Source organism: Triticum urartu, chromosome 7 (assembly GCF_003073215.2).
Source record: "Triticum urartu cultivar G1812 chromosome 7, Tu2.1, whole genome shotgun sequence".
NCBI classification, from domain to species: domain Eukaryota; kingdom Viridiplantae; phylum Streptophyta; class Magnoliopsida; order Poales; family Poaceae; genus Triticum; species Triticum urartu.
This window is the reverse complement of record NC_053028.1, coordinates 439,091,804-439,118,049: the sequence shown is the minus strand read 5'-3', so window position 1 is coordinate 439,118,049 and position 26,246 is coordinate 439,091,804.

Here is a 26,246-nt window from a genome sequence, read left to right as displayed (position 1 = left end):
GTTGCCATCGAGGATAAAAAGATGGGGTTTATATCATATTGCTTGAGTTTATCCGTCTACATCATGTCATCTTGCCTATATAACTTAATACTCTAGATGCATTCTGGATAGCGGTCGATGTGTGGAGTAATAGTAGTAGATGCAGAATTGTTTCGGTCTACTTGTCGCGGATGTGATGCCTATATACATGATCATGCCTAGATATTCTCATAACTATGCGCTTTTCTATCAATTGCTCGACAGTAATTTGTTCACCCACTGTAATTTGTTCACCCACGGTAGAATTTGCTATCTTGAGAGAAGCCACTAGTGAAACCTATGGACCCCGGGTCTATCTTCCATCATATTATTTTCATATCAACTTGCTATTTCTATTACCGTTTATTTTGAAATCTTTATTTTCCAATCTATATCATAAAAATACCAAAAATATTTATCTTATTATCTCTATCGGATCTCACTTTCGTAAGTGACTGTGAAGGGATTGACAACCCCTTTATCGCGTTGGTTGCGAGGTTCTTGTTTGTTTGTGCAGGTACTAGGTGACTTGTGTGTTACCTCCTACTGGATTGATACCTTGGTTCTCAAAAACTGAGGGAAATGCTTATGCTATTGTGCTGCATCACCCTTTCCTCTTCAAGGGAAAACCAACGCATGCTCAAGAGGTAGCAAGAAGGATTTTTGGTGCTGTTGCTGGGGAGGTTGCATCAAGTCTACCAAGTACCCATCACAAACTCTTATCCCTCGCATTACATTATTTGCCATTTGCCTCTCGTTTTCCTCTCCCCCACTTCACCCTTGCCATTTTATTCGCCCTCTTTTCCGTTCGTATCTTTTCGCTTGCTTCTTGTGTATCCGTGTGTTAGATCATTGGTTTTTCTATTATGGCTAGCCCTTCTATCAGAGTTAGTACTCCCGATCATGAAGTTCTTAATTTTAAACAAAGGGAGGGAGAAAATTTAAAAGACGCTTGGTATAGAATTTGCAATGCTCAGAATAGATCCACTAGGAAGCAATCCACTTCCGTTCTTCTTCGCAATTTTTACGTAGGCATCACCCCTTGGAATAGATATGTTCTTGATACCATTACCGGAGGGAATTTCTTGGGTAGTCATACTTTTGATTCCTATAATGCTATGATAGATTTGTTCGGGTCACTGCCTCTCTTGGTTAATGGAACTATTTTAACTTTTGAACATGTGATGCAAAGGCTTGAAATTATTGAAAATAAAGTTGCCACTGTAGAGTTGATTGAAGATTTGGATAAAAAGATCCACAACCAGATTACCCAATATGGATCTAAGGTAGGAGTTACTTTGAAATTTTTTAAAGAAAAAGAACCCATAGTCAATGAAAAAATAGATCAAGATTCCACAAGAATTGATAAACTTGAGGATATTATTACCAACTTAGGGTCTGCCTTTTCTTCAGTGAAAAATACTCCAAATACACCTACTACTAGAGTTGCCAAGTTTATGTATGTGCCTAGAAATAAAAAGTGAATCTTCTAGTAAGTAAAATGCGGATCTTAAAGCAATAAGTGTTCACCCCAACTTTTCACTGTCATTAAGGAACCTTTTGCCATGAATGATTTTCTTGATTTCTTGCCTAGGAGTTTGATCATTAATGAAAAGAAGGAAACTCCTAAGGGATATAAGCGTTCTATTGAAGAATTGCCTACCAAAGATGATAATACCTAGATCTATTCTTGTTTTTATGCCTAGCTAGGGGCATTAAACGATAGCGCTTGTTGGGAGGCAACCCAATTTTATTTTTGTTTATTGTTTTTTGTTCCTATTTAGTAATAAATAATTAATCTAGCTTCTGTTTAGATATGGTTTTATTCTTTTAATTAGTGTTTGTGCCAAGTAGAACCTTTGGGAAGACTCGGGGGAAGTTTTTGCGATCTTTCTGTAAAAAACAGAAACTTTAGCGCTCACGAGATTTGCTGCCATTTTTTACTGGAGAGTGCGATTAGGTTGATTCTTTTTGCAGATGATTAATAGACAAATTCTTCACGTCCACCAATTTATTTAAGAATTTTTGGGGTTATAGAAGTATTCAAAACCTACAGATTACTACGGGCTGTTCTGTTTTTGACAGATTCTATTTTCCGTGTGTTGTTTGCTTATTTTGATGAATCTATGGCTAGTATCGGGGGTATGAAACATAGAGAAGTTGGAATACAGTAGGTTTAACACCAATATCAATAAATAATGAGTTCATTACAGTACCTTGAAGTGGTGGTTTGTTTTCTTATACTAACAGAGCTCATGAGATTTTCTGTTGAGTTTTGTGTTGTGAAGTTTTCAAGTTTTGGGTAAAGATTTGATGGATTTTGGAATAAGGAGTGGCAAGAGCCTAAGATTGGGGATGCCCAAGGCACCCCCAAAGTAAAAATAAAGGATAAACAAAAGCCTAAGCTTGGGGATGCCCCAGAAGGTACCCTCTCTTTCGTCTTCGTCTATCGGTAACTTTACTTGAGGCTATATTTTTATTCACCACATGATATGTGTTTTGCTTGGAGCGTCTTGTATGCTTTGAGTCTTTGATTTTTAGTTTACCATAATCATCCTTGCTGTACACACCTTTTGGATAGACACACATGAATCAGAATTTATTAGAATACTTTATGTGCTTCACTTATATCTTTTGAGCTAGATAATTTTGTTCTACTGCTTCACTTATATCTCTTTAGAGCACGGTGGTGGTTTTATTTTATAGAAATCAATGATATCTCATGCTTCACTTATATTATTTTGAGAGTCTTTTAAAACAACATGGTAATTTGCTTTGGCTATAAAATTAGTCCTAATATGATAGGCATCCAAGATGGGTATAATAAAAACTATCATAAAAAGTGCATTGAATACTATGAGAAGTTTGATACTTGATGATTGTTTTGAGATATGAAGATGGTGATATTAGAGTCATGCTAGTTGAGTAGTTGTGAATTTGAGAAATACTTGTTCTAAAGTTTGTGATTCACGTAGCATGCACGTATGGTGAACCGTTATGTGATGAAGTCGGAGCATAATTTATTTATTAATTGTCTTCCTTATGAGTGGTGGTCGGGGACGAGCGATGGTCTTTTCCTACCAACCTATCCCCCTAGGAGCATGCGTGTAGTACTTTTTTCGATAACTAATAGATTTTTGCAATAAGTATGTGAGTTCTTATGACTAATGTTGAGTCCATGGACTATACGCACTCTTACCCTTCCACCATTGCTAGCCTCTCTACTACCGCACAACTTTTGCCGGTACGATACACCCACCTTATACCTTCCACAAAACAGCCACCATACCTACCTATTATGGCATTTCTATAGCCATTCTGAGATATATTGCCATGCAACTTACCACCGTTCCACTTGTTATGACACACTTCATCATTGTCATATTGCTTTGCATGATCATGTAGTTGACATCGTATTTATGGCAAAGCCACGTTCATAATTCTTCCACACATGTCACTCTTGATTCATTGCACATCCCGGTACACCGCCAGAGGCATTCACATAGAGTCATATTTTGTTCTAGTATCGAGTTGTAATTTTTGAGTTGTAAGTAAATAAAAGTGTGATGATCATCATTATTAGAGCACTATCCCAAGTGAGGAAAGAATGATGGAGACCATGATTCCCCCACAAGTCGGGATGAGACTCCGAACGAAAAAAAGAGAAAAAAAGGGAAAGTCCATAAAAAAAGAGAAGGCCCAAAAAATGAGAGAAAGAGAGAGAAGGGACAATGCTACTATCCTTTTACCACACTTGTGCTTCAAAGTAGCACCATGATCTTCATGATAGAGAGTCTCCTATGTTGTCACTTTCATATACTAGTGGGAATTTTACATTATAGAACTTGGCTTGTATATTCCAATGATGGGCCTCCTCAAAATGCCCTAGGTCTTCGTGAGCAAGCAAGTTGGATGCACACCCACTTAGTTCTTTTGTTGAGCTTTCATACACTTATAGCTCTAGTGCATCCGTTGCACGGCAATCCCTACTCACTCACATTGATATCTATTGATGGGCATCCTCATATCCCGTTGATACGCCTAGTTGATGTGAGACTATCTTCTCCCTTTTGTCTTCTCCACAACCACCATTCTATTCCACCTATAGTGCTATGTCCATGGCTCACGCTCATATATTGCGTGAAGATTGAAAAAGTTTGAGAACACCAAAAGTATGAAACAATTGCTTGGCTTGTCATCGGGGTTGTGCATGATTTAAATACTTTGTGTGGTGAAGATAGAGCATAGCCAGACTATATGATTTTGTAGGGATAACTTTCTTTGGCCATGTTATTTTGAGAATACATGATTGCTTTGTTAGTATGCTTGAAGTATTATTATTTTTATGTCAATATTAAACTTTTTTCTTGAATCTTTCAGATCTGAACATTCATGCCACAATAAAGAAAATTACATTGAGAATTATGCTAGGTAGCATTCCACATCAAAAATTATGTTTTTATCATTTACCTACTCGAGGACGGGTAGGAATTAAGCTTGGGGATACTTGATACGTCTCCAAGGTATCTATAATTTTTGATTGTTCCATGCTATTATATTATCAGTTTTGGATGTTTAATGGGCTTTAATATACCTTTTATATTATTTTTGGGACTAACCTACTAACCAAAGGTCCAGTGCAAATTGCGTTTTTTTGCCTATTTTAGTGTTTCATAGAAAAGGAATATGAAACGGAATCCAACCGGAATGAAACCTTCGGGAGAGTTATTTATGGAACAAACATGATCCAGGAGACTTGGAGTGGACGTCAAGAAAGAAGCGAGGAGACCACGAGGAAGGAGGGTGCGGCCCCCACCCTCGTGGGCCCCTCGTAGCTCCACCGACGTACTTCTTCCTCCTATATATACCCATATACCCCAAAAATCCAGGAGCACCACGAAACCCTATTTCCACCGCCGCAACCTTCTGTACCCGTGAGATCCAATCTTGGGGCCTTTTCCGCGCTCTGCCGAAGGGGGAATCGGTCACGGAGGGCTTCTACATCAACACCATAGCCTCTCCGATGATGTGTGAGTAGTTTACCACAGACCTTCAGGTCCATAGTTATTAGCTAGATGGCTTATTCTCTCTCTTTGGATCTCAATACAAAGTTCTCCTCAATTCTCTTGGAGATCTATTCGATGTAATTCTTTTTGCGGTGTGTTTGTCGAGATCCGATGAATTGTGGGTTTATGATCAAGATTATCTATGAAAAATATTTGATTCTTCTCTGAAATCATTTATGCATGATTTAAATATCTTTGCAAGTCTCTTCGAATTATCAGTTTGGTTTGGCCTACTAGATTGATCTTTCTTGCAATGGGAGAAGTGCTTAGCTTTGGGTTCAATCTTGCGGTGTCCTTTCCCAGTGACAGCAGGGGCAGCAAGGCACGTATTGTATTGTTTCCATCGAGGATAAAAAGATGGGGTTTATATCATATTGCTTGAGTTTATCCATCTACATCATGTCATCTTGCCTAATGTGTTACTCTGTTCTTATGAACTTAATACTCTAGATGCATTCTGGATAGCGGTCGATGTGTGGAGTAATAGTAGTAGATGCAGAATTGCTTCGGTCTACTTGTCGCGGACGTGATGCCTATATACATGATCATGCCTAGATATTCTCATAAGTATTCGCTTTTCTATCAATTGCTCGATGGTAATTTGTTCACCCACGGTAGAATTTGCTATCTTGAGAGAAGCCACTAGTGAAACCTATGGACCCCGGGTCTATCTTCCATCATATTATTTTCATATCAACTTGCTATTTCTATTACCGTTTATTTTGAAATCTTTATTTTCCAATCTATATCATAAAAATACCAAAAATATTTATCTTATTATCTCTATCGGATCTCACTTTCGTAAGTGACTGTGAAGGGATTGACAACCCCTTTATCGCGTTGGTTGCGAGGTTCTTGTTTGTTTGTGCAGGTACTAGGTGACTTGCGTGTTACCTCCTACTGGATTGATACCTTGGTTCTCAAAAACTGAGGGAAATACTTATCCTACTATGCTGCATCACCCTTTCCTCTTCAAGGTAAAACTAATGCATGCTCAAGAGGTAGCAAGGAACTACGCACTACCCTGCCCAATGTCACATTTATCCCAAGGCACGGGAAATTAGCAAGCAGCAGAAGGGGGCAATGAAAGAAGCCCTCAGGGAAAGTTTAAAAGAACCTGTGATGAAGGAAGATGTTGACGACCCTGATGGAGAATGCCTAATCAGATTTTACTCCAATGCCTGCTATTCATGTGGAGAAGAAGGAAATTTTTTGCAGTATTGCACGAAGGAAAGCCAAGAGTATCTAGGAGACTTCTCGATAGAAGAAGTGACAAGAGATAGAAGAATTGATCGGAACAAAAAAGTCAAAGAAGAGAAAGAGCATGTATCTCCTTAACAACCCAGTTTCTGCAAAGAAGGACCGGAGTCATATCACTTGTTACAGATGCAAGGATTTACGTCATTATGCTAGCAAATGCACATCAAGGAAGCCAACAACCCAAGGAGCCAAGATAACCACCAGGAAGCCCTTGGATTTTTCCGGAGTCATTTGTTTACGCTGCAAAGGAGTAGGACATTTTGCCAGAGAATGTTCAAACCCGAGGAATGCTTGAGCTGAGTAGTTGAGATCTCGATATTAGAATAAAGCATGTAATAAATGTGTAACATACTTCTATTTTCATTGGGGATGTGGAGTTGAGTTAGGAAGTGGAAACTGTAATAGTTTGTGAAGCAATAAAAGTTGAGGTGTTTGGAATCTCATATGAAATGTTATGAGTTGTTTGTTGATTGTGAGTGCTTCTCTCACTATGTCACCCAGACTTAAACCTGGAACCCATGGACAAGCTGACCCAAAACCTTTCCTGGGAAAAACAACCACATTTCACCCAAGGAAACACATACAGTATCCTGAGTACCCCTTCTATCTTATACCGGAAGATGACAACCCTTTATGAGTCTATTCTGAAGGGCCCGGAAATGATCATGACCCTGATCAGTGATCAGGATTACCCAAAGATCCTGAAGGACATGATGAAGCATATTCATCTTGAAGGATATGTAGTCTACAAGGGTTATCCTTTCATGGATAATGGAGTCGAACTTTGGTACATGCAGGTACACCTCCACCGTGCGAAGGGAGTTTTCCCAAAGACTATGGGGCAATACTTTTTCATTTCTTGAGTCCACGAGCAACGTTCTTCGACTCTGTTCGTGAAGCTGCTATGGAAGCCATACATCAGATTGGCAAAATAATTGAAGCAATACTTCATTATACTCAGGAATACCTGAGGGAGGTGCATGCAGAGATGATGGAGATGAAGCTCATGGCTACCATGATGAAGCAAAAGATCAATGATTTCACGGATCACATCGCACAATTCCAGTGGGACTAAAACATCTTCAACTAGGGCAAATGAATAAAGACAGAAGTAATGCTTGACCATACCAAACTGGGTGGCAACATTTGTAATAAAGTACTTTTGGAATTTGAGTTTTGAGTAGTGGTTAAGGATGTAATAAAGGATTTTATATGAAGAGAATATGAATTATGGATGAACCAATACATTTTATTTTAATGGTAATACCCTGTGAGAACACCTGACCAATGGAAAGGAAAATGTATTCCGCAGAGTGGAGTTTGTACAAAATACATTAGAGCTTTGTTTTAGTTATGATGGTTACCCCAAGAGTAGGAAGGAATAAAGTGCTATTGGATTTAAAGGAGATGTAATGTTGGAATATGGAACAATAGTAACTCCAAGAGTGAGTTAAAGATATACAAGTGTTGAAGTGGGCCATAACCCAGGATTTAAAAAGGAGCAAGCACAACCTTGTTTCAAGAAGAATTCTGGAAGAAGTTGTGATTTTCATCAGCAATGTTTCATAGGAGGTTACGTAAACCCAGGAGTTGTGAAGAAATGATAGAGGTTTTGTTTGGCTTGCAGAACCAATGGATTTACCCGAACCTAGTTTGCGAAGAAGAGAAGTTCTGCAATGCTTGTGAGGATGCCCAAGTGTTAGAGTACGTGATTCACTATTTGCATATGTGGTAATGATTCAAGTACATGATGGATTGGCCCCCATACCAGAGACTTCTATCATGAGCTATCATATGTTGATGGAAAATCAGAGAGCCTTAAAACCATATAAGAGTGTCGACACGATAAACCAAAAGCCTCAGAATGTCAGGATGATGGAAACCCTGTACAGGCACCTATTGCCAATCGTAGGTTATGCGGTGAGGTTCAACCCAGACCCATTTCCTATAGGAGAAACCAAAAAAATTGTCGACTACCATGAGGTTTTCGGTAGTTGTTTAGCATTGGCAGCAGACCTATTAAGTCTCAGAAGGATCTTATTTTGATGCAAGGACTCCAAATTTTAAGAAAAGGCCATGCCCTTACCAGGAGAGCACGAGTGAAGAAGTTACCCCGGAGAATAAGAGAAGACTGACACCGTCAACCCAAAGGATGGAGTACATGAGTTTTTTTGGAACCGTAACCATGCTTCTAAGGGTGGTAGCACTCCATACCTTGGGTTGATTAATGGATTTTCAAGGAGACCCCCCAAACCTAACCTTCTTTCTAGCCTCTCTGAATCTCGAGGACGAGATCCATTTTAAGGGTGGTAGTTTGTAACATCCCAAAATTCTAAATTTTGGAATGTTATATTAAATAAATATTTATGAGTGTTTGATTGTTGATTGTGTGAAATTGAGTGGAATTTGAAATTTATTTTTGAAAGTTGAATGAGAGGGAATAAAAGGAATTTCCAAAACATTCACCTTTGCATTTTGATCTCCTTGAATTCAAATTCATTTCATAACAAAACCCTAGAGTGAAGATAATATGACTTCTTCCATTTAAATAAATAAAAAAAGGGGTTTGAAAATGATTTGAATTTCATTTGAAACATTTCAAATTTAGAGACTTCAAGCAACTCAATGAGTTCATAAAATGACTTCTTCAAACTTGAAGAAAGAGAGTTGGGAGTTTCAAAGAAATAATTTGGGAGTCACTTTGAAGCTATTTGAAACTCATTTTCCATTTGAAGTTGTTTGAAATTCCAAATTCAAATCAAATTGGGAGTTATTTGGGTTTCTATTCAAATTATTTTTCTTCTAATAAATAAATAAATAGAAATGAGGGTAAATTGATTCCCTTTAATGGAAAATTAGGAGAAAATAAATTTAAAATCATTTTGGTATTTAAAAAATGATTTTTATTGATTTTAAATGCAACGGTAGCACTGTTTCACTTTTATGATTTTTTGTGGAATTTAGTTGAACTTGAAAAATAGTTCATCTTATTCGAGGTATTTTTCTGAACATTTTGGTATATAATATGCCTATGTGGAATTTTTATTTTCTTTGGTTGCATTTTTTCTTTCTTTATGTTTAAAAAACACGCGTACCCGCGCGCAGGCCTAGCCAGCCGCGCACTTCGGCCCGCGCCCTGCTCCCAGCGCCCGGGCGCTCGCGTCACTCGCCCGCTCGTCTCTCTCACTCGCTCATCTCTTCCCTATCACTGACCCGCCATTGGTGCACGTCGGTCCTAAACAAACGGTTTTTAACCCCTTTCCGCGACGACATTTGGAACTGTCACCAAGTGAGTGTGGGCGATAGGGGGTCCTTCCCACATAACCCAAAAACCGTCGGGGATATGCCCTCCTGGCACACACGCTCGGAAAATGAAGTCGTGTGCGACCGGCGAGCGCTCAAATACGGAAATACGTACAGTAGAGCTAAAAAATACAATTATACGGTGAAATTATTTCCGGTCGCAAGTACATACCACACAGTCAGTCCCCTCTAAACGTTTCCGTTCATATGTACATCCCACACAGTTGCTCCAAAAAAACGTTTCCGTTCACATGTACATCACACACACTTTTCCCGTTAAATCGTTTGTGATAGCGTTGCCATTACACACGATATTAATAATTTTATCATTTGCGTTATTGAATGCATCACACACGGTGTGTAGAAGAAACTGTGTGGCAAAGGCTATCTATGACACACACTTTTTATGTGGTAAACGTTTGCGCAAGGTGGCCTAACGTAAACAGTTTTCAAGAGAAAGTCGTGTGTGCAGTGGAGATTGATCGCACACGTAGTGGATCATAAAAACGTTTCTAATCTCCACGTATATCGCGGACGTTTCGCTTTCGCAAACCGTGTGCAGTGTAATCCCTAATTTAAAAATCACATGTTTTGAATTTGAAAGTAGGCAATCACTTATTTCATATCCAACCATGTTTATTACAAATATAGGTTCAACCACGAATCATAATTCGATGCACAGGTACATATACTTAAGAACTACAGAAGCACCAAGTAAAGAATGATGAACCACAATTGTACTAAAGACTGTACAGAGAGAGGTGAAAGACATTCTGATTGCTGGAGAAGGTGAAGCGGAATGCCCATATTTTGCCCTCCTCCATGCGTAATGCACACATGACTCTAGGCCAACCCCTTGTGATGGCTGCCCGTCCATCCTTCACTGTTTTCATTAGGACTTCTCGATGCTCATTGTAGTCTGGATGAAATACTTAACCTTGATTGTGTGTCCACCAATCATGTACTTTGCGAGGTAATCTTGAGTAAACTTCTTCGGAAACCACTGGGAACGAAAAAGATTCAGACGTTGTTGTCCAACAACTCATTATGGGCAGTAAAAAGAGAAGGCTGCACAGTTTGTAGTTACCATCCTACAGCTCACTGTTGTGTTGGATAGAGCATAAACAAATAATTTTCTTGCCACCATTCATATCTTTTTGCTAATAATCCTTATCAGTTTCCTCACTTGATGCTTGTTCATCAATATCTCATTGCCCCATACGCAAAAAAGGTCGATACATGGATCCTTGCCAAGGGCATATGTACCTACAAGCAACAAGTAAATATTAGAAGCTAACTAGTGTCCAGGCCTGGATCTATATGCACTACATTATGGAACGACGGGGGGAGTACAAGCCGAGGGATGAAGCTAACCTCGGCGGAAAATGGTGGCCACTCTCGTTGTTGTCCTGCATAAGTAGTGAAAAGGCATGATAAGTACATCAATCTTAACATCAAACAAATATAGCAAAGGTAAACAACACCATCTCCAAATGATAGCTTGAATGTGTTGGTTTCAGCATGCTATTAAAGCAGATATAAATGGAAGGCAATGTTACCGACAGCAGGCTTAACAACCATCAAATATTGCAATTCAAATTGGTATTTTTGAAAATGAATAGAACGTAAGTAATGCTTAAACATCACACTGGATAAATGTGTAAAATTGAATAAATGGCATGTGTTAACTACACTAGGAATAAGTGGAACCAAATATAGCCGTTCAAACTAGTATTGATGTAGTCGAGCGGCACAGTTCCGACTTGCACATAATGAACAACACATTGTGAATAACTGAAATAAACAAGGCATAAATGGCCAGTATAACAATGATAACCCACAAGTATAGGGGATCACAACAGTTTTCGAGGGTAGAGTATTCAACCCAAATTTATTGATTCGACACAAGGGGAGCCAAAGAATATTCTCAAGTATTAACAGTTGAGTTGTCAATTCAACCGCACCTGAAAGACTTAATATCTGCAGCAAAGTATTTAGTAGAAAAGTAATATGGAAGTAACGGTAACGATGGAAAAAGTAACAGTAGTAGTTTTTGTAGTGATTGTAGAAGTGGCAACGGAAAAGTAAGTAAGCAAAGATCAATATATGAAAAGCTCATAGGCAATGGATCAATGATGGATAATTATGTCGGATGCGATTCCTCATGCAACAGTTATAACATAGGGTGACTCTTGATAACCCACAAGTATAGGGGATCGCAACAGTTTCGATAAGTAAGAGTGTCGAACCCAACGAGGAGCTAAAGGCAGAACAAATATTCCCTCAAGTTCTATCGACCACCGATACAACTCTACGCACGCTTGACGTTCGCTTTACCTAGAACAAGTATGAAGCTAGAAGTACTTTGTAGGTGTTGTTGGATAGGTTTGCAAGATAATAAAGAACGTGTAAATAAAAAGTAGGGGCTGTTGTAAGTAAAGAAGCAATAAAGTAAATATAGCGAGTGTGGAAAAGTGGCGGTAGGAGTTGTGAAATTGCCTCTAAGCAATTGACTACTTTACTAGACAGATCAAGTATTATGTGGGAGAGGCCACTGCTAGCATGTCATCTCTGACTTGGAATTCTATGCACTTATGATTGGAACTATTAGCAAGCATCCGCGACTACTAACGTTCATTAAGGTAAAACCCAACCATAGCATTAAGGTATATTGGTCCCCCTTCAATCCCGTATGCATCAATTTCTGTGCTAGGTTGAAGCTTCTGTCACTCTTGCCCTCCAATACATAGTCCTATAAACATACAACTAACCCTAGGGTGTGATCCACACGCACAATCATATGATGGGCACCAAAGGACAGTAAGATAACCACAAGCAAATTAAATCAATCATAGCAATTCATCAACCACCAATAGGACAACGAAAATCTACTCATACATCATAGGATGGCAACACATCATTGGGTAATAATATGAAGCATAAAGCACCATGTTCAAGTAGAGGGTACAACGGGTTGCGGGAGAGTGGGCCGCTGTAGATAGAGGGGGGAAGGTGATGGAGATGTTGGTGAAGATGGCGGAGGTGTTGGTGTAGATCGCGGTGATGATGATGGCCCCCGGTGGCACTCCGGTGCCACCGGAAGTGAGGGGGAGAGCCCCCCTCCTTCTTCTTCTTCCTGGACCTCCTCCCTAGATGGGAAAAGGGTTTCCCCTCTGGTTCATGGCTTCCATGGCACGGGAGGGGCGAGAGCCCCTCCAAGATTGGATCTGTCTCTCTGTTTCTGCATTCTCAGATTCTTCTGTTTCACCGTTTCTTATATTCCCAGAGATCCGTAACTCCGATTGGGCTGAAATTTTAACACGATCTCTATCCAGATATTAGCTTTCTTGCGGCGAAAGAAGGGCATCAACCGCCTTACGGTTGGACCACGAGGGTCAGGGAGCGCCCAGGGGGGCAGGCGCACCCCCCTGCCTCGTGGCCACCTCGGGCACCGTCTCGCGTGGATTTTTCTTCCCAAAAATCATATATATTCCAAAAAAATCTCCGTCAGTTTTTACCCCGTTTAGACTCCGTTTGATATGGATATTCTGCGAAACAAAAAACATGCAACAAACAGGAACTGGCACTAGGCACTAGATCAATATGTTAGTCCCAAAAATAGTATAAAAAGTTGCCAAAAGTATATGAAAGTTCAATAATATTGGCATGGAACAATCAAAAATTATAGATACGACGGAGACGTATCAGCATCCCCAAGCTTAATTCCTGCTCGTCCTCGAGTAGGTAAATGAAAAAAGAGGTAATTTTTGATGTGGAATGCTACCTATCATAATCTTGATCATGTAATCGAATCATGGCATGAATATTAAGATACGAGTGTTTCAAAGCAATAGTCTATAATTTGACATAAAAACAATAATACTTCAAGCCCACTAATAAAGCAATCATGTCTTTTCAAAATAACAAGGGCAAAGAAAGTTATCCCTACAAAATCATATAGTTTGGCTATGCTCCATCTTCACCACACAAAATATTCCTATCATGCACAACCCCGATGACAAGCCAGGCAATTGTTTCATACTTTTGACGTTCTCAAACCTTTTCAACTTTCACGCAATACATGAGCGTGAGCCATGGACATAGCACTATAGGTGGAATAGAATGGTGGTTGTGGAGAAGACAAAAAGGAAAAGATAGTCTCACATCAACTAGGCGTATCAACGGGCTATGGAGATGCCCATCAATAGATATCAATATGAGTGAGTAGGGATTGCCATGCAACGGATGCACTAGAGCTATAAGTGTAAGAAAGCTCCTACTGAAACTAAGTGGGTGTGCATCCAACTTGCTTGCTCATGAAGACCTCGGGCATTTGAGGAAGCCCATCATCGGAATATACAAGCCAAGTTCTATAATGAAAATTCCCACTAGTATAAGAAAGTGATAACTCAAGAGACTCTCTATATGAAGAACATGGTGCTACTTTGAAGCACAAGTGTGGAAAAAGGATAGTAGCACTGCCCCTTCTCTCTTTTTCTCTCATTTTTTTGTTTTTTTGGTGGGCTTCTTTGGCCTCTTTTTTTATTTGGGCTTATTTGTCCTCTCTTTTTTGTAAAGTCCGGAGTCTCATCCTGACTTATGGGGGAATCATAGTCTCCATCATCCTTTCCTCACTGGGGCAATGCTCTAATAATGATGATCATCACACTTTTATTTACTTACAACTCAATGCCTAGAACAAGTATGACTCTATATGGATGCCTCCGGCGGTGTACTGGGATGTGCAATGATCTAGTGTAGCAATGACATCAAAAAACGGACAATCCATGAAAACATCATGCTAGCTATCTTACAATCATGCAAAGCTATATGACAATGAATGCTGAAGTCATGTATATGATGATGATGGAAGTTGCATGGCAATATATCTCAGAATGGCTATGGAAATGCCATGATAGGTACGTATGGTGGCTGTTTTGAGGAAGATATATGGTGGGTTTAAGGTACCGGCGAAAGTTGTGCGATACTAGAGAGGCTAGCAATGGTGGAAGGGTGAGAGTGCGTATAATCCATGGACTCAACATTAGTCATAAAGAACTCACATACTTATTGCAAAAATCTATTAGTCATCGAAACAAAGTACTACGCGCATGGTCCTAGGGGGATAGATTGGTAGGAAAAGACCATTGCTCGTCCCCGACCGCCACTCATAAGGAAGACAATCAATAAATACCTCATGCTCCGACTTCGTTACATAACGGTTCACCATACGTGCATGCTACGGGAATCACAAACCTCAACACAAGTATTTCTACTAATCCTCAACTACCCACTAGCATGACTCTAATATCACCATCTTTATATCGCAAAACTATTGCAAGGAATCAAACATATCATATTCAGTGATCTACAAGTTTTATGTAGGATTTTATGACTAACCATGTGAATGACCAGTTCCTGTCATCTCTGTAAATAGATATAAGTGAAGAAAGAGAGTTTAATTCTTTCTACAAAAGATATGCCCATGCTCTAACAAATCTAAGTGAAGCAAAAGAGCATTCTACAAATGGCGGTTTTCTATGTAAAGAGAAACAGGCAATCCAAACTTCAAATGATATAAGCGAAGCACATGAAGCATTCTATAAAGCCATACTCAAAAGATATAAGTGAAGTGCATAGAGAATTCTATAAATCAACCAAGGACTATCTCATACCAGCATGGTGCATAAAAGAAAAATGAAAACTAAATGCAAAATACGCTCCAAGATTGCACATATCGCATGAACGAAACGAATCCGAAAACATACCGATATTTGTTGAAGAAAGAGGGGATGCCTTCCGGGGCATCCCCAAGCTTAGATGCTTGAGTCTCCTTGAATATTTACATGGGGTGCCTCAGGAATCCCCAAGCTTTATCTCTTGCCTCTCTTCCTTCTTCTCACATCGAGACCTTCTCGATCATCGAACACTTCATCCACACAAAACTTCAACAGAAAACTCGGTAAGATCCGTTAGTATAATAAAGCAAATCACTACTCTAAGTACTGTTGCAAACCAATTCATATTTTGTTTTTTCATTGTGTCTACTGTAATATAACTTTTTCATGGCTTAATCCACTGATATGAATCGATAGTTTCATCAAAACAAGCAAACTATGCATCAAAAACAGAATCTGTCTAAAACAGAACAGTCTGTAATAATCTGAACATGCACCATACTTCTGATACTTGAAAAATTCTACCAAAATTAGGAAAAATAAAACATTTGTATAGGAAGACAGTGCAAAAGGAATCAGAACCATTTGACGTTCCAGCGAAAAATGTAAAATCGCGCACTACAGCCAAAGTTTCTGTCCTGCACCGTACAAACCATCAAGCAAATGTAAACATCCTAAAGGCAAACCTTGGCACATTATTTTTATAATAAAATGGAATTGTACAAGGGGATAATTATTTTTATTGAAAAGTTTATGTAATCAAGATTCACAAAGTTTCCATGAACATGAACAAAGTTCAAGGCTAGCTCCCACTTCAACAATGCTTGTCTTTCTCACTTTCGCTTTCCTTTTTGAAAAAGTTTTGGGTTCCCCTCTTTATTTTTGCTGTTTTTAAACTATATAAAAGCACTCAACAGAAATAAATGACTCTCTAAAAATTCCGGGTTGTCTCCCTGGCAGCGCTTTCTTTAAAGCCATTAAGCTAGGCATATAGTGCTCAAGTAATGGATCTACCCGGATCCCAAGGTATATCAAAGCCAATTTTAATGATTTGTAATTTAGTGGTGAGCACAAGGTAACATATATCATGTAATGACGAAGTCTAACTCTCTTCCTATGCATCGGCATGTCATAAAAGAACAATTCATGCACACAAAGTAAAGGCCAATGCATAGTATAAACAGTTTCTTGCAATTTTATCATATTGGAAACATAGAGAGGTGGAGATATAGTTCCTCTCTCATAATAATTGCAAGTAGGAGCAGCAACCACATGCATATTATATTCATCAAAATAATCATGTGCAACGGTAAAAGGCAACCCATCAATATAATCCTTAATAAGTGCAAACTTCTCCGATATAGTGTAGTCGGGAGAATTCAAAAAGATAATAGGACTATCATGCGTGGGTGCAATAGCAACAATTTCATGTTTAACATAAGGAACTATAGCAAGTTCATCTTCATAAGCATAATTCATATTGGCATCTTGGCCACAAGCATAGCAAGCATCATCAAAAAGGGATATTTCAAAAGAATCAACGGGGTCATAACAATTATCATAGCAATCATCCTCCGGTAAGCACGAAGGGAAATTAAACAATGTATGAGTTGAATAGTTACTTTCATTAGAAGGTGGGCACGGGTAGCTAATCCGCTCTTCCTCCTTTTGTTCTTCGCTCTCCTCCTCATCTTTTTCATCCAATGAGCTCACAGTTTCATCAATTTCTTCTTCCATAGACTCCTGCAAAATATTAGTCTCTTCTTGGACAATGGAGACTTTCTCAATAAGCGCATTAATATAGGAATTATATTCATAATTATCATAGCAATATTTTAAGATAGCTAAATTTTCAGGCCTATAAACATCATCATCATAAGCTTCATGTTTTTCAAACAAAGATTCAATTTCATAAGCACCCTTAAAAGCAACAAATTCTTCTATTTGTTCCACATCATAGTAATCATATATACCATTAGCATAAGAAGCTAATGTTTAATTATCATTAAATTCACATGAAAAGGGAAGGTGTGGAGCCTTCACCTTAGAGCAACAAGTATAATCATATCTCAAGCATAGTTGCCTAGCATACCAATTCAATATATGAATTTGATCCCATAATAGTTTCCTTTTTGTGTCAAGCGGTAATCCCTAAAGTATTCACGTTGATCCAACGTTACTCCCATTACATAATTGAATGGGGTTTTCTCAGGATTATTAAAGTAGTACATAATATTTTTCACATAACCAGCATCGAGGGTTTTAGGAGGTTCCCCATCTCCATGAGTAGCAAGTACACCTAATTTTTTTGGTATTTCGTGTTCCATATCCATAACTAAAGATAGAGAACAACTAAGAACAGCAAATAAAAATTACTTAGTGATAAAGCAAACAAGCACACACGAGAATATTCACCCCACGCTATTGCTCCCCGGCAACGGCGCCAAAAAAGGTCTTGATAACCCACAAGTATAGGGGATCGCAACAGTTTTCGATAAGTAAGAGTGTCGAACCCAACGAGGAGCTAAAGGCAGAACAAATATTCCCTCAAGTTCTATTGACCACCGATACAACTCTACGCACGCTTGACGTTTGCTTTACCTAGAACAAGTATGAAGCTAGAAGTACTTTGTAGGTGTTGTTGGATAGGTTTGCAAGATAATAACGAACGCGTAAATAAAAAGTAGGGGCTGTTGTAAGTAAAGAAGCAATAAAGTAAATATAGCAAGTGTGTAAAAGTGGTGGTAGGAGTTGTGAAATTGCCCCTAAGCAATTGACTACTTTACTAGACCGATAGCAAGTATTATGTGGGAGAGGCCACTGCTAGCATGTCATCCATGACTTGGAATTCTATGCACTTATGATTGGAACTATTAGCAAGCATCCGCAACTACTAACGTTCATTAAGGTAAAACCCAACCATAGCATTAAGGTATATTGATCCCCTTCAATCCCGTATGCATCAATTTCTATGCTAGGTTGAAGCTTCTGTCACTCTTGCCCTCCAATACATAGTCCTATCAACATACAACTAACCCTAGGGTGTGATCCACGCGCGCAATCATATGATGGGAACCAAAGGACAGCAACATAACCACAAGCAAATTAAATCAATCATAGCAATTCATCAACCACCGATAGGACAACGAAAATCTACTCAGACATCATAGGATGGCAACACATCATTGGGTAATAATATGAAGCATAAAGCACCATGTTCAAGTAGAGGGTACAACGGGTTGCGGGAGAGTGGACCGCTGTAGATAGAGGGGGGAAGGTGATGGAGATGTTGGTGAAGATGGCGGAGGTGTTGGTGTAGATCACGGTGATGATGATGGCCCCCGGTGGCACTCCGGTGCCACCGGAAGCGAGGGGGAGAGAGCCCCCCCTTCTTCTTCTTCTTCCTTGACCTCCTCCCTAGATGGGAGAAGGGTTTCCCCTCTGGTCCATGGCCTCCATGGCACGGGAGGGGGCGAGAGCCCCTCCGAGATTGGATCTGTCTCTCTCTGTTTCTGCGTTCTCAAATTCTTCCCTTTCACTGTTTCTTATATTCCCGGAGATCCATAACTCCGGTTGGGCTGAAATTTTAACACAATCTCTTTCCGGATATTAGCTTTCTTGCGGCGAAAGAAGGGCATCAACCGCCTTACGGGTGGCCCACGAGGGTCAGGGGCGCGCCCAGGGGGCAGGCGCGCCCCCCTGCCTGGTGGCCACCTCGGGCGCCGTCTCGCGTGGATTTTTCTCCCCAAAAATCATATATATTCCAGAAAAAATCTCCGTCAGTTTTTATCCTGTTTGGACTCCGTTTGATATGGATATTCTGCGAAACAAAAAACATGCAACAAACAGGAACTAGCATTGTGCACTGGATCAATATGTTAGTCCCAAAAATAGTATAAAAAGTTGCCAAAAGTATACGAAAGTTCAATAATATTTGCATGGAACAATCAAAAATTATAGATACGATGGAGACGTATCAGTGACACAGAACTAGCCCCAGTTCATCAATGTAATGTAGGCATGTATTCCGAATATAGTCATACGTGCTTATGGAAAAGAACTTGCATTACATCTTTTGTCCTACCCTCCCGTGGAAGCAGGGTCCTATTGGAAACTAAGGGATATTAAGGCCTCCTTTTAATGGAGTACCGGACCAAAGCATTAACACTTAGTGAATACATGAACTCCTCAAACTACGATCATCACCGGGAGTGGTCCCGATTATTGTCACTTCAGGGTTACCGGATCATAAAACATAATAGGTGACTATTGACTTGCAAGATAGGATCAAGAACTCACATATATTCATGAAAACATAATAGGTTCAGATCTGAAATCATGGCACTTGGTCCCTAGTGATAAGCATTAAGCATAGCAAAGTCATAGCAACATCAATCTCAGAACATAATGGATACTAGGGATCAAACCCTAACAAAACTAACTCGATTACATGATAAATCTCATCCAACCCATCACCGTCCAGCAAGCCTACGATGGAATTACTCACGCATGGCGGTGAACATCATGAAATTGGTGATGGAGGAAGGTTGATGATGATGATGATGGCGATGGATTCCCCTCTCCCGAGCCCCGAACGGACTCCAGATCAGCCCTCCTGAGAGAGGTTAGGGCTTGGCGGTGACTCCAGATCAGCCCTCCTGAGAGAGGTTGATGATGGCGATGGATTCCCCTTCTCTCTTATTTTTTTCTCCCTGAACGTGAATATATAGAGTTGGAGTTGAGGTCGGTGGAGCCTCGGGGGGCCCACGAGACAAGGGCATGCCCCCACCCTCGTGGATAGGGTGTGGGCCCCCTGATGTTGATTCTTTCGCTAGTATTTTTTATATATTCCAAAAATATTCTCCATGAAGTTTCAGGTCATTCCGAGAACTTCTATTTCTGCACAAAAATAACACCATGGCAATTCTGCTGAAAACAGCGTCAGTCCGGGTTAGTTCCATTCAAATCATGCAAGTTAGAGTCCAAAATAAGGTCAAAAGTGTTTAGAAAAGTAGATACGATGGAGACGTATCAACTTCCCCAAGCTTAAACCTTTGCTTGTCCTCAAGCAATTCAGTTAACAAACTGAAAGTCATAAAGAAAAACTTTTACAAACTCTATTTGATCTTGTTGTTGTAAATATGTAAAGCCAACATTCAAGTTTTTAGCAAAGATTATGAACTAACCATATTCACAATAACATTTAGGTCTCATGTTTACTCATATCAATGGCATAATCAACTAGCGAGCAATAATAGTAAATCTCGGATGACAACACTTTCTCAAAATAATCATAATATGATATAACAAGATGGTATCTCGCTAGCCCTTTCTGAGATCGCAAAACATAAATGCAAAGCACCTTTGAAGATCAAGGACAAACTAAACATTGTAATTCTTGGTAAAAGAGATCCAGTCACAGTCATAATCAATGTACTAGTAGTAATGCATGCAAATGATAGCGGTGCTCTCCAACTGGTGCTTTTTAATAAGAGGGTGATGAATCAACATAAAAGTAAATAGAGAGGCCCTTCTCAGAGGGAAGCAGGGATTTGTAGAGGTGCCAGAGCTTGACTTTGAAATAGAGATCAATAATATTTTGAGTGGTATACTTTCACTGTCAACATAACAACCGAGAGATCTCGATATCTTCCATGCTACACACATTATAGGCGGTTCCCAAACAGAATGGTAAAGTGTATACTCCCCCACCACCAACAAACATCAATCCATGGCTTGTCCAAAACAACGGGTGCCTCCAACTAACAACAATCCTGGGGGAGTTTTGTTTGCAATTATTTTAATTTAAGCATGGGACTGGGCATCCCGGTTACCAGCCATTTTCTCATGAATGAGGAGCGGAGTCCACTCCTCTTGAGAATAACCCACCTAGCATGGAAGATATAGATAGCCCTAGTTGATACATGATCTATTCGAGCATACAAAACATAATTTCATTTGAAGGTTTAGAGTTTGGCACATACAAATTTACTTGGAATGGCAGGTAGATACCACATATAGGAAGGTATGGTGGACTCATATGGAATAACTTTTGGGTTTTATGGAAGTGGATGCACAAGCAGTATTCCCTCTTAGTACAAGTGAAGGCTAGAAAGAGACTGGGAAGCGACCAGCTAGAGAGCGACAATAGTCATGAACATGCATTAAAATTAATCAACACTGAGTGCAAGCATGAGTAGGATATAATTCACCATGAACATAAATATCATGGAGGCTATGTTGATTTTGTTTCAACTACATGCGTGAACATGTGCCAAGTCAAGCCACTCGAATCATTCAAAGGAGGATACCACCCTATCATACCACATCACAACCATTTTAATAACATGTTGGCACGCAAGGTAAACCATTATAAACTCCTAGCTAATTAAGCATGGCATGAGCAACTATAATTTCTAATTGTCATTGCAAACATGTTTCATTCATAATAGGCTGAATCGGGAACGATGAACTAATCATATTTACAAAAACAAGATAGGTCAAGTTCATACCAGCTTCTCTCATCTCAATCAGTACATCATATATCATCATTATTGCCTTTCACTTGCACGACCGAATGGTGTTGTCGGATTTCGGTTTCCGGCAAAACCCTTGAGGTTCGAACACTAGGGTGCGCACGAAGATCTCTCCTCCCTCTAGCTCACGCCCTCACCGCGATCTCAAGGCTCAGCGCGTCGAACTCACAGAACAAAGGGACACAAGATTTATACTGGTTTGGGCCACCGATGTGGTGTAATACCCTACTCCAGTGTGGTGTGGTGGATTGCCTCTTGGGCTGAGGATGAACAGTTACAAGGGAAGAACAGCCTCCTGAGGAGAGGTGCTCTTGTGCTCGGTGAGTTTGTGTGGTGGTCTTGGTGGAATGGATCCGGTCCAAGATGAGATGATCCCCCTGCCTACGGTGGTGGCTAGTCCTATATATAGAGGCCCAGGTCCTCTTCCCAAATATTAAGCGGGAAGGGATCCCACAACGGCAAATTTAAAGGGGGCAGCAAGTACAAGCTATCCTAACAAAAGATGGTCTTCGCCTGCCAAAGGCTCTGGTGGTGACGCCGTCCTGGGCTCCATGGTGGCCTCCGTCCTGACGTCCTGCTGGTCTTGGTCTTGTTGCACCGATATGGAAACCTTTTCCTGAGGCCTCGGGACTCCTCGCCTGCGCTTGCCTCTTTAGCACCAAAGAGGAAACGAGGACACTGCGCGCTGGCGCCCGCCTGGTGCCCGCCTGGCCTTGGTCATCATGGCTTGCGTCACAGGAACCTCGCGAGGTGTCCCTTGCCTTGATCTCTCCGCCCCTCGCAAGCCAGCCTGGTGAGGCCGCCCTCAAGGAGGTATCGCGTCGTCCGCCTCGCGAGGCTCGGCCCCTCGCGAGGCTCGGCCCCTCGCGAAGGTCTTGAGTGTTTGCTGGTGAAGATGGGTCGTACGGGGCCGCTGACAGAGCCACATCGCTGGCCACAGGCAGGCAAGTCTGGGGACCCTTGTTCCGAGGACGCCGACAATAGCCCCCAGGCCCAAGGCGGGCTCGGACTTGGCTTTGAGTCGAAGCCAAGGGGCAAGTGCGAAGCACCGCGAGCCCCAACAGCCTGCGGCCTCGGTTGACGCGTGGCGATTGATGGAACATGGGCGTCTCCGCTTTCCCACGCTACCTCGGCAACGGCCCGCCTGACAAAAGGCTAGCGCGGGCTGCATTTTCCTTCAATCCTTTCCATCATCTTGCTCTAGATCTCCTTTCTTGCCCTTCGCTCCCAGAGACTCCGGATCTGCCCAGATCATCCTTCGAGCTTGCCGTAGATGGCGCCCAAGAAAGCTCGGGCCACTTCCTCGTCGTCTTGGTACGAGCCAGCGCTTGATGCGCCGAGCGTTTCGGAGAAGAATCTTGCCGTCATGCTTCTAATGATAGCGGAGGGTCATAAGAAGAGGAAGATTGTGCTCCGGGCTGGCTCCGATGAGCCAGAGGCCTCAGGCAGCACCTTCTACCCCTTCTCCACGAGCAGCATCATCGATAGGCTGGTTCCCCCTTTCTCTGACTTCTTCTACTCCGTCCTTAGCCATTACAAGATCCACGCTCTCCATCTTCATTCCAACTCCATCCTCCTTCTATCGATCTTCGCCTTCTACTGCAAGGCGTATATCGGGGTGATGCCATCCGTGGCGCTGCTGCGCCACTTCTTCTTCCTCCGGATCAAAGAGGGCCCCTGCTCTGGGTGCGCTGGCTTCGTCGCAGCCAACAAGACCAACGCCATCTCGAAGGTTGGGAAGAAGGCCGAGGGCTTTAGGAGCAAGTGGGTCCTGATGGACGCCAAGTGCGTCCACCCCCGGCCGGTGCTGCCGACGGAGATGCCTGTGTCCCACGAGGGGTGGCTTCGCATGAAACTCACCGATGCCCAGGCGGCGCAGGTGTTGGAGAGGATGACCACCTGAGGCTTGGTGATTCAAGGGCGGCGAAGTTGACGGGGGCCATGATCGTCAAAGAATTCATGAAGCAGCGTGTGGCTCACCTCCAGTCGCGCCCATGCCCCTTGTGGAAGCTTGGAGACGAAGGGGACGACCTCCGCCTGCACCCGGATGCCCTTTCTGACGAGGAGCTGCGCTCGGCTCTGCACTACTTGGTTGGGGACGACCAAAGGTACCCGCCGGACTCCTTCGTTCCCTTGTACCGCCGCCTGGATGGGGCGAAGGTTGTCGCCGCTCTGCCTGTCTTCGACGAGCGTGGGCTCATGCCGCCTGTGCCCTCGAACGTCCCGGCGATGACGGCTTAGGTGGACTTGTCTTCCGACAAGTCTCAAGCGGAGCAAGAGGAGGAGGAAGAGGAGGAGCACGATTCGGAGGCGACCCATGAAGGGGTGGGGGAGACCTCCCTTTACGCAAGGCCGACATCCTCCGCACCTGATAACCCACAAGTATAGGGGATCACAACAGTTTTCGAGGGTAGAGTATTCAACCCAAATTTATTGATTCAACACAAGGGGAGCCAAAGAATATTCTCAAGTATTTGTAGCTGAGTTGTCAATTCAACCACACCTGGAAACTTAATATCTGCAGCAAGGTATTTAGTAGCAAAGTAATATTTTTTGGGTTTTATAGTGATGGTAATAGTAGCAACGGAAAAGTAAATAAGCGAAGAACAATATATGGAAATCTCATAGGCATTGGATTGGTGATGGAGAATTATGTCGGATGCGATCGACCATGTAACAGTCATAACATAGGGTGACACAGAACTAGCTCCAATTCATCAATGTAATGTAGTCATATGTGCTTATGGAAAAGAACATGCATGCCATCTTTTGTCCTACCCTCCCGTGGCAGCGGGGTCCTATTGGAAACTAAGGGATATTAAGGCCTCCTTTTAATAGAGTACCGGACCAAAGCATTAACACTTAGTGAATACATGAACTCCTCAAACTACGATGATCACTGGTAAGTATCCCGATTATTATTATTGTCACTTCGGGGTTAACGGATCATAACACATAATAGGTGACTATAGACTTGCAAGATAGGATCAAGAACTCTCATATATTGATGAAAACATAATAGGTTGAGATCTGAAATCATGGCACTCGGACCCTAGTGACAAGCATTAAGCATAGCAAAGTCATAGCAACATCAATCTCAGAACATAGTGGATACTAGGGATCAAACCCTAACAAAACTAACTCGATTACATGATAAATCTCATCCAACCCATCACCGTCCAGCAATCCTACGATGGAATTACTCACGCACGGCGGTGAGCATCATGAAATTAGTGATGGAGGAAGGTTGATGATGACGATGGCGATGGATTCCCCTCTCCAAAGCCCCGAACGGACTCCAGATCAGCCCTCCCGAGAGAGTTTAGGGCTTGGCGGCGGCTCCGTATCGTAAAACGCGATGAATCCTTCTCTCTGATTTTTTTCTCCCCGAACACGAATATATGGAGTTGGAGTTGAGGTTCGTGGAGCGCCAGGGGGCCCACGAGGCAGGGGGCGCCCAGGGGGGTAGGGCGCGCCCCCACCCTCATGGGCAGGGTGTGGGCCCCTTGACATGGATCTTTCTTCCAGTATTTTTTATATATTCCAAAAATAATCTCCGTTGATTTTCGGGTCATTCCGAAAACTTTTATGTCTGCACAAAAATAACACCATGGCAATTCTGTTGAAAACAGCGTCAGTCCGGGTTAGTTCCATTTAAATCATGCAAGCTAGAGTCCAAAACAAGGGCAAAAGTGTTTGGAAAAGTAGATATGACGGAGACGTATCAACTCCCCCAAGCTTAAACCTTTGCTTGTCCTCAAGCAATTCAGTTGATAAACTGAAAGTGATAAAGAAAAACTTCTACAAACTCTGTTTGCCCTTGTTGTAAATATGTAAAACCAGCATTCAAGTTTTCAGAAAATATTATGAACTAACCATATTCGCAATAACATTTAGGTCTCATGTTTACTCATATCAATGGCATAATCAACTAGCGAGCAATAATTATAAATCTTGGATGACAACACTTTCTCAAAATAATCATGATATGATATGACAAGATGGTATCTCGCTAGCCCTTTCTGAGACCGCAAAACATAAATGCAAAGCACCTTTAAAGATCATGGACTGACTATACATTGTAATTCATGGTAAAAGAGATCCAGTCAAGTCATACTCAATGTAAATTAACAGTAATGGATGCAAATGACAATGGTGCTCTCTAACTGGTGCTTTTTAATAAGAGGATGATGACTCAACATAAAAGTAAATAGATAGGCCCTTCGCAGAGGGAAGTAGGGATTTGTAGAGGTGCCAGAGCTCGATTTTGAAATAGATATGAATAATATTTTGAGCGGTATACTTTCATTGTCAACATAACAACCGAGAGATCTCGATATCTTCCATGCTACACACATTATATGCGATTCCCAAACAAAATGGTA